The sequence below is a fragment of the Physeter macrocephalus genome, chromosome 4 (assembly GCF_002837175.3).
Source record: "Physeter macrocephalus isolate SW-GA chromosome 4, ASM283717v5, whole genome shotgun sequence".
Classification (NCBI taxonomy): domain Eukaryota; kingdom Metazoa; phylum Chordata; class Mammalia; order Artiodactyla; family Physeteridae; genus Physeter; species Physeter macrocephalus.
Window position 1 is genome coordinate 94,373,344 of NC_041217.1, and position 18,071 is coordinate 94,391,414.

At 41.3% G+C, this 18,071-nt stretch overlaps 1 pseudogene; it reads left to right on the plus strand.

Annotated features, from left to right (window-relative positions):
- Positions 1-586: 586 nt before the first annotated feature.
- On the plus strand, positions 587-2,301 carry LOC102973471 (SWI/SNF-related matrix-associated actin-dependent regulator of chromatin subfamily D member 2-like; annotated as a pseudogene).
- Positions 2,302-18,071: the final 15,770 nt, after the last annotated feature.

Below are 18,071 nucleotides of genomic sequence, written 5' to 3' on the forward strand. Positions count from 1 at the left end.
TTTCAGCTGCAGAAGGTGATAACAGTAATGTATGGTGTCACATCTTCAGTCTCAATCTAAGACAAAGAACAAAATACTTTTAAAAGAATTCCTGAAGAACAGAAGGGGATTCAGCCTTACTTGCCTCTTCACAAACACCTACTAAAAGAGAGAGAAAATAGGGTTACCTTCAACAAGCAAATCTTTCTCATTCTCAATTTTCATCCACCTGATTTGCAAGTTATTTTTTCCCCTCTCCTCCTGGAAGTGAAACAATAAAAACCTAAGCCTCTTCTAGTCAGTTTCCAGTATAATGCAGTACAGTGCCAGCTTTTGTTCCCAGAGCCTAAAACAGGCTGGGGAACCGCACATGTGCTCTCCAATGTCCTTGGACGGCTAGAACTTAGAAAAGGTGCCTTCAGTTGACATAAGCTGTTTCAGCCTTGTCCAGAGTCTGAAACCAGTTCTGTCCTGGGTGTCCCTCCTCAAACACTGGGGATACTGATTCTATTTGGTTCTAAGCCCCAGTTTCCTACTAACTGCAACGACTTGAACTAGAATCCTGTCCTGCCTCTCCCTCCTCAGGAGGCTCCACACCACTGCAACGATGCTACCACGGTTTTTCCAGAAGCAATCATCTAAACCAAACCTAGGTCATCAAAAAGCCATAGCCAAGAGGTAACCAGGAAAAAGAAGTTTCTAGGAGAAGAGAGGTCTCAGAAAGCATTGATCACAGACAGCATCTGATGAAAAATTTCCATTATCTCAGACAGTCAAAATTATCAAAATAACGGAGCCAGGCGGCCCTGGGAGCTCCGCCTCCGCCGCGACCGGGCACGCTGCCCGGACCGGTGCTCAGGGGGCCCAGGCCTGCTGGAGGCGTGGGGGGGGCGCCGCCTTCCACCCCAAGAGCCCCGCGGGCCCTGCAGCGCAGTACCAGAGGTCTGGCAGGTCACCAGGGAGCCGGATGCCCATGGCTGGCTTGCAGGTGGGACCCCCTGCCGGCTCCCCATTTGGCACAGCTGCCCCACTTCGACCTGGCATGCCACCCACCATGATGGACCCATTCCAAAAACTCCTGCTGGTCCCCCAGGCCCAGCTCCCAATGCCTGCCCAGCACCGGGGGTTAAAGAGGAGGAAGGTGGCAGATAAAGTTCTACCTCAGCGAATTTGGGAGCTTGTCCCAGAGCCTCAGGCGTGCATGGATCTCTTGGCTTTTGAGCGGAAGCTGGACCAGACCGTTGCTCGAAAGCGGATGGAGATCCAGGAGGCCATCAAAAAGCCTCTGATGCAAAAATGAAAGCTGCAGATCTATATTTCTAATATGTTCAGTCCCAGCAAGGCAGAAGGTGATAGTGCAGGAACCGCAGGGACTCCCGGGGGGAAACCCCTCAGGGGACAAGGTGGCTTCCTGGGAACTCCGAGTAGAGGGAAAACTGCTGGATGATCTTAGGAAACAGAAGAGGAAGTTTTCTTCATTCTTTAAGAGCCTCGTCATTGAGCTGGACAAGGAACTCTACGGGCCTGACAACCACCTGGTGGAGTGGCACCGGATGCCCACCACCCAGGAGACAGATGGCTTCCAGGTGAAACGGCCTGGAGACCTCAACATCAAGTGCACCCTCCTGCTCATGCTGGATCATCAGCCTCCCCAGTACAAGTTGGACCCCCGACTGGGGAGGCTGCTGGGGGTGCACACACAGACGAGGGCTGCCATCATGCAGGCCCTGTGGCTCTACATCAAACGCAACCAGCTGCAGGACGGCCACGAGCGGGAGTACGTCAACTGCAACCGGTACTTCCGCCAGATCTTCAGTTGTGGCCGACTGCGTTTCTCTGAGATTCCCATGAAGCTAGCCAGGTTGCTGCAGCATCCAGACCCCATTGTTGTCAACCATGTAATTAGCGTGGACCCTAACAACCAGAAGAAGACAGGCTGTTATGACATTGATGTGGAGGTGGTTGACCCCGCTCAAGGCCCAGATGAGCAATTTTCTGGCCTCTACCACCAATCAGCAGGAGATTACCTCCCTTGATGTCAAAATCCATGAGACCATTGAGTCCATCAACCAGCTGAAGACCCAGAGGGATCTCACGCTCAGTTTTAGCACTGACCCCCAGGACTTCATCCAGGAATGGCTCCGTTCCCAGCGCCGGGACCTCAAGCTTATCACTGATGTGATTGGGAATCCTGAGGAGGAGAGACAAGCTGCTTTCTACCCCAGGCCCTGGGCCCAGGAACCAGTGGGGAGGCACATCATGGCCAAGGTGCAGCAGCAAAGGCAGCAACTGGGACAGGTGCTGGGAATCCGCCTGACCTAACTGCTCAGGGATCCCTTCCTTTCTTCCCAGCCCTGGAGCCACCCCCTCCTCAGCCTGGAAGGGGAACACCCTCTGGGGCACAGACATGTAGGATGAGGGGGTGAGGGGTGTCTCCTGTCACCCTCTGCTCCCCAGCTTTAGTTTCATAAGTGTAGTGATAGGATTCCTTGTTGCTTGGTCCCCAAAGCCTTACTACTTACACGTTGGCTTTAATTGGATTCACAGCAGAGGCCTCCTCTGCCCCCTGCAGGCAGGCCCAGGTAGGACCTGGAGGCTGTGCTTTGACATCATAATGGAGACCTTTCAGAACCAAAGGCCCCTGGCTTTGCTTGTTCAGTGACCCCCTTGGGGCGAGTGTCAGCGCTGGCTCTGGGGAGCTTGGCGAGGAAGAGGGGCACAGCTCACACTCTTCCTAGCCTTTCCAAACCAAAGTTCTTTGCCATTCCTACCAGTCCAGCCTTGCTGCTGGTTTTTTTTCCTTTCCTTTGGGTATTTGCAGTATTCATGGAGCAGGTTTTTCTATGCTGGAGCCACGTTTTTTGTACAGGGGTAAGCTTGGGTTTTTCAGGGAGCCCTACTTGGTGGCTCCTTCCTTATTTTCTTTTCTCAATCTATGCAAGCGGCTCTGGCCGCCATCATCTCCTGAGAGGCCAGAGGGCTGCCACCCAAGCTCTTGGGCCCAGGGGTAATGCCTCCTAGAGGGAGGGCACACTAGTTCTCTGGTGTGGCCTGAGGCATGGGTGTGTGTGGGCAGGGAGAGGTGCAGGGGAGGTGCAGTGGAGAGGTGGGGGGGAACTATCGTTGCCCTTCGGAGCTTGGTATGGAGGGTGGACCTAGGGCTTGGCAAGTGCCACTTCTGGCAGGTTTGGAAATTTCCAAATAAACCTGTTTATTGGTGGTAAAAATAAATAAATAAATAACAGAGCCATTACAAAGTTGCTCTTTCCTTATCAGTACATTTGAAGAAAATAACAGGTCTTGGTCTTAAGGTGTTCATTCAACTTACAGAGTTCAGTTCATCAGAAGCTGCACAATTTGTGTTTTCTAGTTGCCTCTTTCTGGAATCATTGAATATGTGAATATCTAGTGCTTATATATGAACCAAATGAAAGTTATTCTGAGACAAATATTACTCAAGCAAAATTATTTTAATGTCAAGTATGTTAATAGTAGCTTTTCAAAAGTGTAAACATGGAGAGCTCAGAGAGCAAGTTTAAGCATTCCTTTATCAAATAAACAACATGGGTTTTGGCCCATTTTTTCTGCTGGAACAATAGAAATCCAAGTGATATATACAGAGAAAGCAGCAGAGGTCATAACAGCATTTGACTCTCATACTAACCTGTTTCACTTCCTTCTCACAATTACCATTCTGCTTGTCTTTATCCTAGTGATAAAAACCAAAATAAAACCTCAAAATCAGATAATGAAACCCAAGATTATTTATAGCTGCCCAATTTCTTATGACATAGTTACATTAGATTTGATCCAGTTCTGCATGACTAGGAAAATTAAGCATGAAGCACCTTCTTCAACCTACTTCTCTAGTATCTAGGATGCTTTGCAGCAATTCAACATGTGTGTGCTTTCTCTTTGGTGGAAGAAAAAAAAAAATACAAAGATAGATGGCATCACCTGAAAAGGAAAAGAAGTGAGGGCCTAAGCCTGTGGAGGCAGTTTAATCACCTGCAAGCAGTTTATCATTCAACATAATAGCACAGGGCCTTAAAAAGCCTGCTCTGACACTCTCATTTGTCCCGTGATAGAGTGCTCACTGCATGGGAATTTAATATCCCCACTGCAATCAAACTTTGATGTGCACAGTATGTGTCTGTCATCTGTAAGCTGGGAGTCACAGTGCAACCCACTTCGCTGACCAGGACAGGCCCAGTCTGTTTCCCACAGGAAGGTTCTCAACCTCAGCACCTAAGACACAATTTTGGACACCCAGACCCCACCTCAGAATGCCTGCGACTAGGGCCTGGGCATTTTTTCAAAGCTACATGGTGATTCTGTCACAGAGCTGCATTGAGAATCACAGGGATGCAGTGTTGACTTTTCAGTGTCGTTGCTGGTGCATTGTTTTAAAATTCAGTCTAGGGACTGGGTGTATACTGCCTTCCAGAAAATGAAGGCAGCCTCTTTTGTGGAGGCTACATAATAGTTTTCCCTGTGGGTGATCGGCCCCCGGTAAACTCTCTGATGGAGCGTAAATCTCCCTTTTCATAGAAACAAGCCAGTCTCCTGGCTGTTCTGCTCCTGATTAGCCTGGGACAAAATCTCTTGTTCCAGGCAAAGTAGGTGTTATTATCATCATTTTATAAATAAAGAAATGGAAAGCCTGAGAGGTAGAATGACTTGCCTACTTTCATACTACAGACTAAAAAGTGACTGGTTCAAAACGAGGATTAAGATTTTCTACCTCTAAGCTTTTTTCTGATTTTAAAATGTATTTTCTATTGTTTTAGGTTCACATGCGAATAAAATCTCAGGGTTAGGAAAGCAGGATGTCCTCTTTAAAAAAATAAAAAGCAGTTTATTTTAGAAAAGTGGTTCTCAGAATGTGGTTTCTGAATGAGCAGCTTGAGAATCACTTAGGGATTTGTTAGAAATGCAAATTCTCAGCCCTCACCCTAGACCCCGAAAATGAGAACCTCTGGGTGTGGGCTAGCTCTCCAGGCAATTCTGAAATTTTAAGAACCACTGTTTTAGACAAAAGCCAAACTATAAACCCTTTCCCCAAAATTTTGTTGAAATAGAATCTCATAAAAATATATATATTTTTTAACTCAAAGGTAAAGTCAGAGAGACGTAATAGTTTTTGGAGAAGTAAATCAGCTTGGTTGCCAGAAGTGGAGTCTTCTTGGCTGGAAAATAATCATTAGACAATTGTGGGAAATCATCCCCAAATATTTTTCTCTCTTGAGAAGACATTTAAGTAAAAGTTAAAGCCAACAGGCAGAAACAGTTTAAAGGAAATATGTTGAGTAAAGAAAGAGAATTCTCTGGCAAGGAAGGTACTAGGGCTTAATTAGGTCCTCAAACTAGCAGAAAAAATGAAAAAAAGCCCTTAGGAGAGAGATGGACAGGGTTACCAAATCTGTTTTCCTTTCCACAAATCTGTTTTCCTTTCCACTTGAGTACACAGCCCAGACTCCCTGGTAGTAGAGTGTGGCCCCAGGACTGAGTTCTGACTCCTGGAATATGAGTAGAGGGGGTGGACGCTACTTCCAGCCCAGCCCATTAAAAAAAATCTCACATTGGCCTACTGGAAGCAGAGGATTCAGCAGAAACCTCCGTGGCTTTAAGGGACAGTAGAGCCACAAGCTAGAAGGACCCAGAGTTCATAAATCACCCTAGGGAATGCCACTACCACACACCTACACAAAAACACTATATGAATGAGATAAATTCCCACTGGGCTTAGCCAGTGAAGTTTCGGGGTTGTTACAGACAGCATCTACCATGTGTAATCTAAGTCTTTGTGAGAGTGACTAAAATAAATGCATTTTAAGTCAAAGCAGCAACGTTTCATACCGAGTTCTGATGCCTGCACCTCAAATGGCTATAGAGCAGTAGCTACGGAATTCCCTGTAGATCAAAAAGTGCTCCTGTAAGTAGCAGCCAAGCACACCTGCACTTTGTTTTCTCTGTGAGCCCTCCCAGATAACACAGGGTCTCACTGCTCCTCTTCAGCAGATTGTCCCTTCTGGAATTTGCCATTATATCCACGTGATGTTTAGAAGACAGAAAGGTGATCTATTTAGGGTCTATATTTTAAGACTAACACTAATAATTGACCACAAACATCATTCATGATGAGTATGTTTTCAGAAATCTCTACTTCTCTCCTCAGTCCCACCTTTTGTTATGACATCCACATTTTCCCTTAATGCCCTATTATCTATCTTCCTTGAAGATGTCATACCTCTTGTTCAATATTCATTCATTGCTTAAAAAATTATTTGTCCAGTGGGGGAAATAGACACGTCATCTTTTCAGTCTGTACACAGCTTCTGTCATGGATGAGTCTTCCATTGGCTTCCATCATACAACTCTCTCCTGGTTTATTCCTATTCTCTGGCACTTCCTCCTCTCTACTTTGCATGACCATCCTTCTCTATCCAATAATTAAATGATATTAACTGATGGAACTTCCTCAAGTCTCTGTCTTAGCCTTTCTCTCTCTCCAATTTCTATATTCAGGCTCTTATATCGATATCAACAACTTCTATTTTCGCCCACCTACACATGACTCTCAAATCTGTGAATATTTCTCAGGTACAGACCTTTCTTTGGCATTCCAGACTCACATAACCAATTACCTACTAAACGTGTCTACTTGGATATCTCAAAGGCATTTTAAACACAACATAACACACAATTGAATTCATTGTTTCCAGCCTCATACCCCACCTCCTCGTCTTCTTACAGTGACCATTATCAGTGAATGACACAAGCCTCCATTCTGATAAGCAAGCCAGACATCTAAGAATCATCCTAGACACCTCCCTCTTTCTTGCCCCTGATAGCTACTCCAAAACCACATCTTACTGATTTCACTTCCAAAATACCTCCTGAATCTGTATACTGCACCACATCTCCTCTACAGTGTCCCAACCCAAACTGCCCGCATCTCTTACTTGAATGATGGCATTGCTTTCCCCTTTTAAACCACCACCAAATAGTCCATTCTCTACAATGCACAGTGATTTTTTTTCAAATTGCAAATCTGATCCCATCATTCCACTACTATTTAAAACTTATCAGAGGCTCTCCATCAATCCTAGGCTAAAGATACAAGTGCTTAACATTGCCCACAAGATCCTACCTTGGCCTGGATCCCACCTGCCTGCCCAGCCTCATCTCAAAACCACCCTTTCACTTTCCCTCTGCAAACCAACCACACTGGCTTTTTTCTTGAATGGGCATGTTCCCTCCAACCACAGAGCCTGGAACATACAAATTCCTTGGTCTCAAACAATTTCCTTACTTGTCTCATCTCCCTTTCACTTCTACTTTTAGATTTTATCTCACCTTGTTTCCCTTTCTCAGGGACCCTAGTGTGACCACCATTTTATGGTTCATGGCCCATTACTAAGTCCTCCTAGAATGGCTCTATCTCCACACTAATAATAGCTGTAAATTTGCATTAAATTGTAGGATTCTTTGCTTAATGTCTATTGCCCTTGCTAAACTACAAGCTGCCCCGCAAAATCAGGAACCATGTCCACTTCTGTCCCACTACTGTATCCTAAGTCTCTCACTCATTTAACAAATATTTATATGTCAGGAAATATTCTAGGTGCTAAGGACATAGTAATAACAAAACAGAGAAGTTTCCACTTGTTGCGGTATGTACATTGTAGTAATAGGAGACAGAAAATTAAAAATATATTTTTTAAAATAAGAAAAATAATAGGTAATAATAAGTGCTATGCAGAGAATTCAAATAGGATCATATGACACAATGTGATTAAGATGTTTATTTCAGATTGAAACAAAACCTTTCTGGAGTGGTGAAATTGAAAATTTTAGTTAAAATTTTGACAAGATGAAACCAGTCATGTGAAGATTGATGAGGAGAACCCTCCAGGAAGAGGGTTGTAAGACGGGAGCCAACACCTGACATAGGCTAGGCTCATTATGAATGTTTAATAAATATTAATAGACTGTTGTCAGATAAGCAGGGCCCAGTGAGGGGCTACTAACCCAGGCTTCTCTTCTTTAGCCTATGAGAGATGTAGGGGACAAAGGAAAAAGAGGCAGGTGACATGAATGATGTTTGTTGTAGTTGCTGTCGACTGATAGATCCTCAGTGCTGCTTTCCAGGGAAGCGAGATGTGACACATTGATTTTTGTAATTTCTATTGTGAGACGGGGATGACTGGTCTTAGTGACAAGAGCGATTAAGTAACTTGCACACAGTAAGACTCTGGACAGGCTGAAGGAAAAGCTGCATCTGCTGTAACTATTACTGTTTTACTCAAATTATAGCTGACTCCAAGACCTGGCTTTGAACTTGGCACCGTATGGTTAAAACTATTTTCTTGATTTAGAGGTTCTCCTTTCAAAGTTAAGCTAAGTGTGCAAACAAATTCATAATATCTAGAAGATACTACAAACATAAAATATATTTTTTAAGTCTAGGATCATCTCATGCCTTCTTCCCTGCCCTTGTGTACTCTCTCAAATTGCAATTGTCCTTGGTTATTTTTCTCCTCCTCTAACTGTGGAGTAACAATACAACTTTACACATTGAATGATGAATAAGACGTGTTCTTCCCCAGGCAGAAAAGGGGATCAAAGAAAAGTATGTTACTTAAACCATCAGTCTTTTTCAAAAGCAAATGTTTCTTCCCAGGATGAACTAAAATATTTAAGGTTTCAAGAAAATATGGTCTGGAAAGTCCTTTAAAGTTGTTGTTCAATTACATAAGTAAATTGTTCTATAGAATAAGAGTTTTAAAACTATCAGGTTTCAGATTTTTTTCTAAATGACTGTGTGTGTGTGTGTGTGTGTGTGTGTGTGTGTGAGAGAGAGAGAGAGAGAGAGAAAGAGAGAGAGAGAGAGAGATAAGAGAGAGAGGGACTTTGGAAATTTTCTAAATAAAACTGTAAATGAAAGAGCCTGTGTGGCTTTCTTTTTGAAGGATAACTTTTGATGACAAAACTTGAAGATGCTTCAGTTACTACAGATCATTATCATTAATGAACTAATAATCAACCTTATGCTAACCAAATCAACTTATTCAATGGCAGTTCCTTTGGGAAATTTACTTATTCTCCCTGCTTCTCAACATCCTAGTCTGTAAGAGGGTGATAACATCACCTCCCTCACATTTAGATAATGCCAACAGCATCTAATACATAGCCTACGAGTGGAAGGTGCAAAGGTAAAGATTTCTATTACCATGATGTCTTCCTACGAGGAGAATAAGACTTTACAACTTGAAGGTAGGCAGTAGGAAACATATTTGGATTAAGTACATGATCCACAGGGTACTGACACCACCAGTCAGTTGGTTTTCTGAGAATGTGACATAAGTTGTTTTCCACTCTAGCTGATCATCAGAATCACCTGGGGAGTGTTTTCAAAAGTACAGATCCCCGAGGGACTCTGATAGTCAACCAGGTTTGGGAACAGTAAGTTGGAGGACATATTATAATGACTAATACTCTAGAGTATTTTTCACACATTATCTCTTATAAAGCTCATGACAACTCTTACTGTATTGAAAGGAGAACAGAATTTGCAGTCAAAACGACTGGACTTTAGCTCCCACCTAGTCACTTTTTTTCTCTCTCTCTCTAGTGGTGGTGCGCGGGATTCTCTCTAGTTGTGGTGTGCGGGTTTTCTCTCTCTGGTTGTGGCACACAGGCTCCAGGGTGCGTGGGCTCTGTAGTCTGTGGCACGCGGGCTCTCTCATTGAGGTGCGCGAACTCAGTAGTTGTGACTCGCAGGCTTAGTTGCCCCATGGCATGTGGGATCTTAGTTCCCCAACCAGCGATCAAACCCACATCCCCTGCATTGGAAGGCAGATCGACTCTTTACCACTGGACCACCAGGGAAGTCCCCCAACCATGTCACTTTTTAGTGCACAAAAACAACTTCTGTGATTCTCACTTTCTTCACCTGTAAAATGAAAATTAAATGTAGTTATATCTGCCCTGCTTGCCTGCTAGACCTTTTTTAAATGCCAAAGCACCTGCAAATATAAAGCATAATTACTAAAAATGAGAAATGGTGTCATTATTTGGGATGGGTTATGTGTCCTGAGTGTCTTTATTAAACAGTAAAGCTAAATAAAAATCTGGGCATCTGAAGGAAGAAGATGTGTAAGTGTCTATGTGTGTATGCAAAGATATGTGAGTGTGTTTATGACAATATTAGAGATAAGTTGGACCAAAAAGATTTTAGATGGTATCTACTTTAATGGCACTCATTTTTTTTCAAGTTTTCCAATTGGCTGAATGAATTCAGATTGAGTGTTGAAAGAAATATCTCAGTTTTAAATCTGAACTCTGGAAGAAAATTCATCTTCTAGAATGAAAGACAATATTTATACATTGAATTAAAGTATTTGGGAAAACTACTGTCATTCTTTAATATTTGCATTGTGAACTATTCTAAGAGTGTTTGTAATAAGAAACCATAATGGGATTCTCACCCCTCCTCTATAAAATAACTTTAATTTTTGGTTGGTTTTACTTTAACAGTTTCCATTCTTCTAAATAACCACCTAAATTAGATTTTATAGTAAATGGGAGCACTTATAAAAGAAAAGAACAAAATTAAAAAGTTATGTGGTTTTTAATGCATACGCTACAGAAATGAATATTTTTCCTATAGATACAGAATCAGCTTTCACTTATGAGCCTAGATTATGGTTTATAAGACAATTACAATGGTTATGTGAAATGAGCATATAACTAGAATGCCAGCTTTAAGAAGAATGTGTATTACACTTCATCTGGAGAATAGACAGTGACCACTTATGGTCTAAGAGTAAAATATCCTCCTATTATTTTCTTAACTCTGGACATTAAAAATTAGAGAGCAGGTGGAAAGAGCAAGGACATAAAAACGACACACTCTCTGAGACCAAAAATAATTCACATAAAATGAGTAAGAGCAATTGGCACCTAGAAAACATCCCAGAAGCAATTAGGAGACAGTCCATTGAAAAGGTAGTCACTGTAAAATTGGATATTTACATTGTAAAGATGTTTGGAAGGTATTTCAGTGAGGTAGAAAACTGCAATAGTTGAGTTTGGGGCCAATGCAGGGACTACAGAAAGGAGAGTTGGAAGAAAATATTTTAGCCATGTGCCTCAGCCATGTCCAATGAAAGAGATAATCTGGGTTTTTTTTAAAAAAAAAAAACCAATTATGAGAAAAACAAAAAACAGAATTTTATCAAGCTAATATATATCAAAGTTATTCCTAATAATCCATTCCCTTTGCTTTAAACCTGAATTTCTCAAGCTCTATTTTCTTATGCCATTTGGTTTCCTAAGTGAACCCAGCCACAGAGAAACCTCAACTATAATTGGGAAAAAATATCTCCTGTTGTAAATCAATATTAACTTTCTGAATTCAAAGAGGTCTCTTGAGAGTATGGTTAATGTCAATAAATCTCCCAAAGACTGATGAAACAGAGGATGCAGAGGAGTAATATAGAGGTAACTATGAAAAAATATAGTAATCAAGAAGCACCGTCTGTCTGCCTAAAACACACACACAGTCACATGCACAAATACATGCAAAGAACACCTTCAAATCTGAAAAGTCTTGGACCTCTGGAAATATACCCTCAAAATTTGGATTGCCAAATTTAGCAAATAAAAATACAGGATTCCCAGTTAAATTTAGATTTCAGATAAACAACAAAAAAAAGTTTTAGTATAAATATGCCCCATGCAATATTTGGGACATAACTTATGTTAAAATACTATTGTTGCCTATCTGAAATTTAAATTTAACTGGGCCTCCTGTATTTTATCTGGCAACCCTACATAGAATTCTGTGTACTCAAGTTTTAGAAACACACTAAAAATTAAATGCTGTCACTTTAGACAATCAACTGGCCCCAACAATCATAACCCTATCACAAATTTCATTACTGAAATCATATGATGGTCCTCTGATAGGAGATGAACATCCAGATGATCCTGAATATAAATATTTATCATTAAATGCAAACACAAAAATTTAAATTCTCATTCTGAAGATCAGAGACTATGCCCTCTCATCCCCCAAGGTAATCCTGGTACCATGGTGTATTATCAGGGTTCTCCAGAGAAACAGAAGCAGCAAGAGAGACTGCTTGTGGAAGTTGCCAAGTCCAAAATCTGCAGGGTAAGCCGGCGGCTGGAGACCCAGTGAAGAGTTGCAATTCAAGTGCAAAGGCTGTCAGCTAGCAGAATTCCCTCTTCTGGGGAGGTCAATCTTTTTCTATCAAGGCCTTCAATTGACTGAATGAGGCCCACCCACATTACGGAAGGTAATCTGCTTTACTCAAAGTCTAGTGATTTAAATGGCATTCTCATCTAAAAAGACACTGTCACAGAAACAACTAGAAAAATGTTTTACCTCATAACTCAGTACAGTGGCTGAACCAAGTTGACACATAAAATTAACCATCATACTCAGTTTGCTCTACATCATACTATAGTACACTGCATACCACATTTCCCACCAGAATCACAGTGACCCTCCTCACCTGGCTTCTCTCCTGATACCCCAGTCTATATACTGATTCTCCATCTTTAGAGAATCTAACTATCACCTGAGAAGTGTCTAAGTAACACCTGAGACGTTTGTTAAAAATGAAATAGCTGAGCCCCACCTCCAAGATTCCAATATATTAAGTCTGGAGTGGGATCAAGAAATCAGAATTTTTAATAAGCACCCAGGAGTTGTTTGGGGACCACTCTTGGAAAATACCACAATATTGAGTATAACAACACAATATAGGATTTTAGTTAGAGCGAGGTATGTGGCAAAGACCTACAAATCACAGCTGAGTCAATTAGATTCCATGCTCTTCACATCTATATCTGTGGAATCCATAGTTCTTTATTCAATTGAGCATTCCATGTGCAATAAAATTTAGAGAGAACACCAGTAGGGATCCCCATAACTCTATCTTCCCTACTAACTCAATCCTTTCCTAGCCTAGCCTAACGGGAGTCGGTCTGGACTAAAAGTGTCCAGTGGGTCTACCCCAGGAGAAAAAGACTCAAATTATTCCTGATTTGAATTCCTGCACAAAGGTCCAGAGTAGTGAGAGTCACTGACCAAAACAACAAATTCAGGTAAGTCATGTAATTGTTTTTACAAACAACATCAAATTACTGAATTCAGGCTTATTTCTCTATGGTCCTTCCACCCTTTAACAAGATTTCATCTGCCTCATTTTTATGATGTTAAAATGCATCTTAGAACCAAGAAGATAATGAGCTTTCATGTTAGAATTCTGATGATGATAGTAGTGACGTGTATCAGGGACTGTGAAGGGTCTGAGATTTCAATTTACTTGCAGACAAACAAGTTTCATGGATGTTGCTAAAGACATGAGTATCCTGGCTCAGAGACAGAGGACCTCATGATGCATGGGGCAACAGGCAGCGTGAGTACTAGCATATTTACATCAGTTCCACCTGCCCCCAAGTCCCACAGAGGTGATGTGGATGGGCCCAGATAGATGTGTACATGTGCAGTGAGTTGCATTTTAAAAGAAGAGCCCTGGGCTTCCCTGGTGGCTCAGTGGTTAAGAATCCACCTGCCAATGCCGGAGACACGGGTTTGAGCCCTGGTCCGGGAAGATCCCACATGCCGTGAGCAACTAAGCTCATGCACCACAACTATTGAGCCTGTGCTCTGGAGCCTGTGAGCCACAACTACTGAAGCCCACACACCTAGAGCCTGTGCTCTACAACAAGAGAAGCCACCGCAATGAGAAGCCCACGCACCACAACAAAGAGTACCCCCCCACTCGCCACAACCAGAGAAAGCCCACGCACAGCAACAAAGACCCAGCGCAGCCAAAAATTAATTAATTAATTAAAATAAATAAATAAAAGCAGAACCCTGAGCTTAGGGATCTAAATCTTTTATAATGGGCAGTGAGTATATATGTCCTTTGGTCCGGAGAGAAACACTGTCTCTGTGTTCCAGGCCTGTTTGCTATAGCAAGATTCTTAAAATGATCATCTGGAGCAAAGGGCAAATTGGTGCCCTTGCTTATAGAAACTCACAGAACATGAGAGACCCATAGGGAATTGTCTTCCAGCAAAATGTTTGTTATTTGGTTTGTGTGTTAGACTGTAAGTTGCATAGAGTCAGGCACATATGTTTTATGTTGCCAATTCCCCTGAATCTAGTATAGTGTTCTATAATTATTATTATTACATAAATTATATATGAATATAATTAATATATTAAAGTATATTAATAAGTATATAAACTAGCATTATATAAATATTTGTAGTATGACTGATAACTTTTTAAAATGTAAAGTATGAAACTGATAAAGGATAAATGAATATCTTCCATTACTACTGCTACTGCTTATCTATCTATCTATCTATCTATCACCTCAGAAACAATGTTGTTTATGAGATGCCTCATTTATTTAGTAACAGCATTTGACAGTGGATTAAGAACAGGTGAAAACTAAGGTATTTAAGTTACATATTTAATATACAATATATTTCAATTCCAAAATAATTAAGTGTGTAAAAATGTTAAAATTAAGCCAAAACTTATTAAATTTGAAGATTTGATTTGAAAATCAACCTAAAAATTTCAAAAAGGATCTGATGTTCTGACTCATTCATTTATTTGACAAATATTAATTGGTCAGCTCTTATATTTCAGACACTGCTCTAGGTGTTGGGAATATAGCAATGAACAAAACATAATAATTCCAACTTTCATGAAAATTTCATTCTAAAAGGGAAATCAGATGGCAAATATAAAAGTAAAATACAATGTGTAACAGATTGTGATTAGTGCTAAGGAAAAAAATAAAATAATGAAGGGAATAGGAAATATTGGAAAGGGACGTTGAATTTTTTAAAAAGACCTAAGAAAGGTTTTACTGAGATTTTTGTTGAATAAAGATGTGAAGAAAGTGAGGGATCCAGCCTCATGGTTATCTGGGAGACTAACATTCAGGTCAGAGGAAATTGTAAATCCAACAATATTGAGACAGGCACAGCTAGGAGGCCAGTGTGATTGAACCAGCATGATCTAGGGAAAGAGTTGGAACATATGAAGTTAGAGAGCTATTGATGAGGGGTTTAGAGGTGAAGATGAGGGAAGAGCATGTAAGGACTTGAGGTCATCATAAGGTTTTGGCTTTTACAAGACTGAGATGAGAAGCCAATGGATAGCTTTGAAGAGAGAAGGAACATGACATATCTGTATTAGGGTTCTCCAGAGAAGCAGAACTAATTAGACATATATAATATATATATTATTATACATAAATGGATATTATATATTCATTTATATTCATATATGTGCATATATATACACACATATGCAGGGGAGGCTGGCAGGCTGGAGACTCGGGAAAGAGTTGCAGTTTAAGTCCAAAGTCAGTCTGATATAGAACCAGGAAAAACTGATTTTGGAGATGAAGTCTGAAGGCAGTCTGCTGGAGAATTTTCTCTTCTCCAGGGGAGGTCAGCCTTTTGTTCTATTCAGACCTTCCACTGATTGATTAAAGCCCACCCACCTTATGGGCAATCTGCTTTTCTCAAAGTCCACCAATTTAAATATAAATCTCATTTAAAAACACCCTCACAGGAACATCCAGAAAATATGTGACCAAATATCTGGGCACTGTGGCCCAAACAAACTGACACATAAAATTAACCATCACAGCATCTAGAAAGATGAATGAAGTGGAGGAAAGAACAGACTTGTTCTGTCAGGTAAAGATAACAGAACTTGTTCCTATGGATGAAAGCTATACCTAAGTAGATTGACGTTTCATATACAGAAAAATTACTTGATAAATAATTCTAGTAAAGTCTGTGTGTTATTTAGAAAAAATTATTACTGCATTGGTGGGTAGCTGAGCCAAGTGGCCAAGTTTCTTTCTCACCTGTCAATCCTGTGATTCTGTGATTTGTTCAGGTGATTTACCAACAGAGTTAATCACAATATTTCAAAATTTCTGACTCTCAAATGGAAACATTTTTTGCATGTTTAGACAAATGAATTACATCTTTCGGAGGAAATCCTGATATTTGGTCCTTAACTGAGTAATACTTAGTGATAATGTATCTACTGTCTTAGGTTGCTTGGGCTGCCATAACAAAATACTATAGACTAGGTGGCTTAAACCACAGAAGTGTATTTCCTCACAGTTTCGGAGGCTAGAAGTCCCTGATCAAGGTGCTGACCCATTCAGTTCCCAGGGATAATTCTCTCCCTGGCTTGTAGAGAGCCACATTCTCCCTCTGTCCTCCCATGGCAGAGAGAGAGAGGGAGACTGAGATTGAGAGAGACCTCTCTTGTGTCTCTTCTTATGGTGATACCAGTCCTATTGAATCAGGGTCCCCATCCTTTTGACCTCATTTAGCCTTAATTACATCCATAAAGGCCCCATCTCCAAATACAGTCACATTGGGAGTTGGGGCTTCAACATAAAACTTGGGGGGATGAAGTGGGGGGATGGAAACAAACATTCAGTCCATAACATCAACCTATGTCTTTCTGCCAATAGCCAGCTCAGTAGGATTCATGTAAGCATACTAATATAAAAGAATTTACTGTGCTCTTCAATGTGAGACAGATTCTAATACTATGTCATTCCTGCTTTTGGCAATATGGGGACCCAGAGAAGTTGAGTGGCCTAGATTTCATCTAGCTTGTCATCTCTAATCAATTAGTTGTGGCTACCTGGAGCACTGTGCTGAGAGCTCAGCTACAGGGTCGTGGTCTGTTAGTAAAGTCTTGCAGGATTATGGCCACATATTTGCATATACCTATCATGGACATAAAGGACTCTGAAGAAAGACAGGAATAATTATGCCATTATCCTAGTCTGGTCATCCAATGTAATTCTTTATTATTGTTTATGTCAGCAAAAATAATAATGGGAGTAAGTTAGGTAAGTTATCTCTCCCCCTGCAAAAATATTCAACCACTAAATATCTGATTTAGGTATTTATTAGATGAGGTAGAAAGATGTTTGTGATGGATTTATTATGAGAAAAAGTGGGTTTCAAACTACACAAAGTAGGCTCACATTTTTAAAATAGATTGTTGAGATAGAAAATATTGAGAAAGTAGTTACAAATGTAAACACAAAGCAAGTCAGAGTTTTCTTCCTTCCTCACTTCTTTATTTTCCTTCTCTTCTACTCCTTCATGGGAGGAGTTTTGAGTTTTGTCGTTAAGTCATTATTGTTGTTGTTGTAGTTATTTTACTTTTTTTAAAATTTTTGGCTGTGTTGGGTCTTCATTGCTGTGTGCAGGCTTTCTCTAGTTGCAGTGAGTGGGTGTTACTCTTCGTTGCGGTGCGCAGGCTTCTCGTGGTGGTGGTGTCTCTTGTTGCGGAGCACAGGCTCTAGGCACATAGGCTTCAGTAGTTGTGGCATGAGGGCTCAGTAGTTGTGGCTAACGGGCTCTAGAGCACAGGCTCAGTAGTTGTGGCACACGGGCTTAGTTGCTCCATGGCCTGTGGGATCTTCCCGGAGCAGGGCTCAAACCCATGTCCCCTGCATTGGAAGGTGGACTCTTAACCACTGCACCACCAGGGAAGTCCCAGCAGGCGGATTCTTAACCACTGCACCACTAGGGATGGGCACACGGGCTTAGTTGCTCCATGGCCTGTGGGATCTTCCCGGAGCAGGGCTCAAACCCATGTCCCCTGCATTGGCAGGTGGACTCTTAACCACTGCACCACCAGGGAAGTCCCAGCAGGCGGATTCTTAACCACTGCACCACTAGGGATGTCCTGTAGTTATTTTTTTATTCCATTTTATTTTGTTTGTGTCTTTTTAAGGTAGGAAAAAAAGAGACAGAGAATCTGTTAGCCTAGTAAGGTACTGAATTTATGCTATAAAAGGCATCAATATAACCAAAGTGGTTTTTTGTCCTATAAATGTTTAACTCTGTATAAAGTTCCTTCCAAGGAAGAGCAGGATGAAAGGTGCAGTACCACCTCTCCAGGAGGGGAAATCAATCAAACCAATAAACTAGGAGAGAGGGAAAGAAGATAAAAAATTCTAAGACAAGAAGGAGAC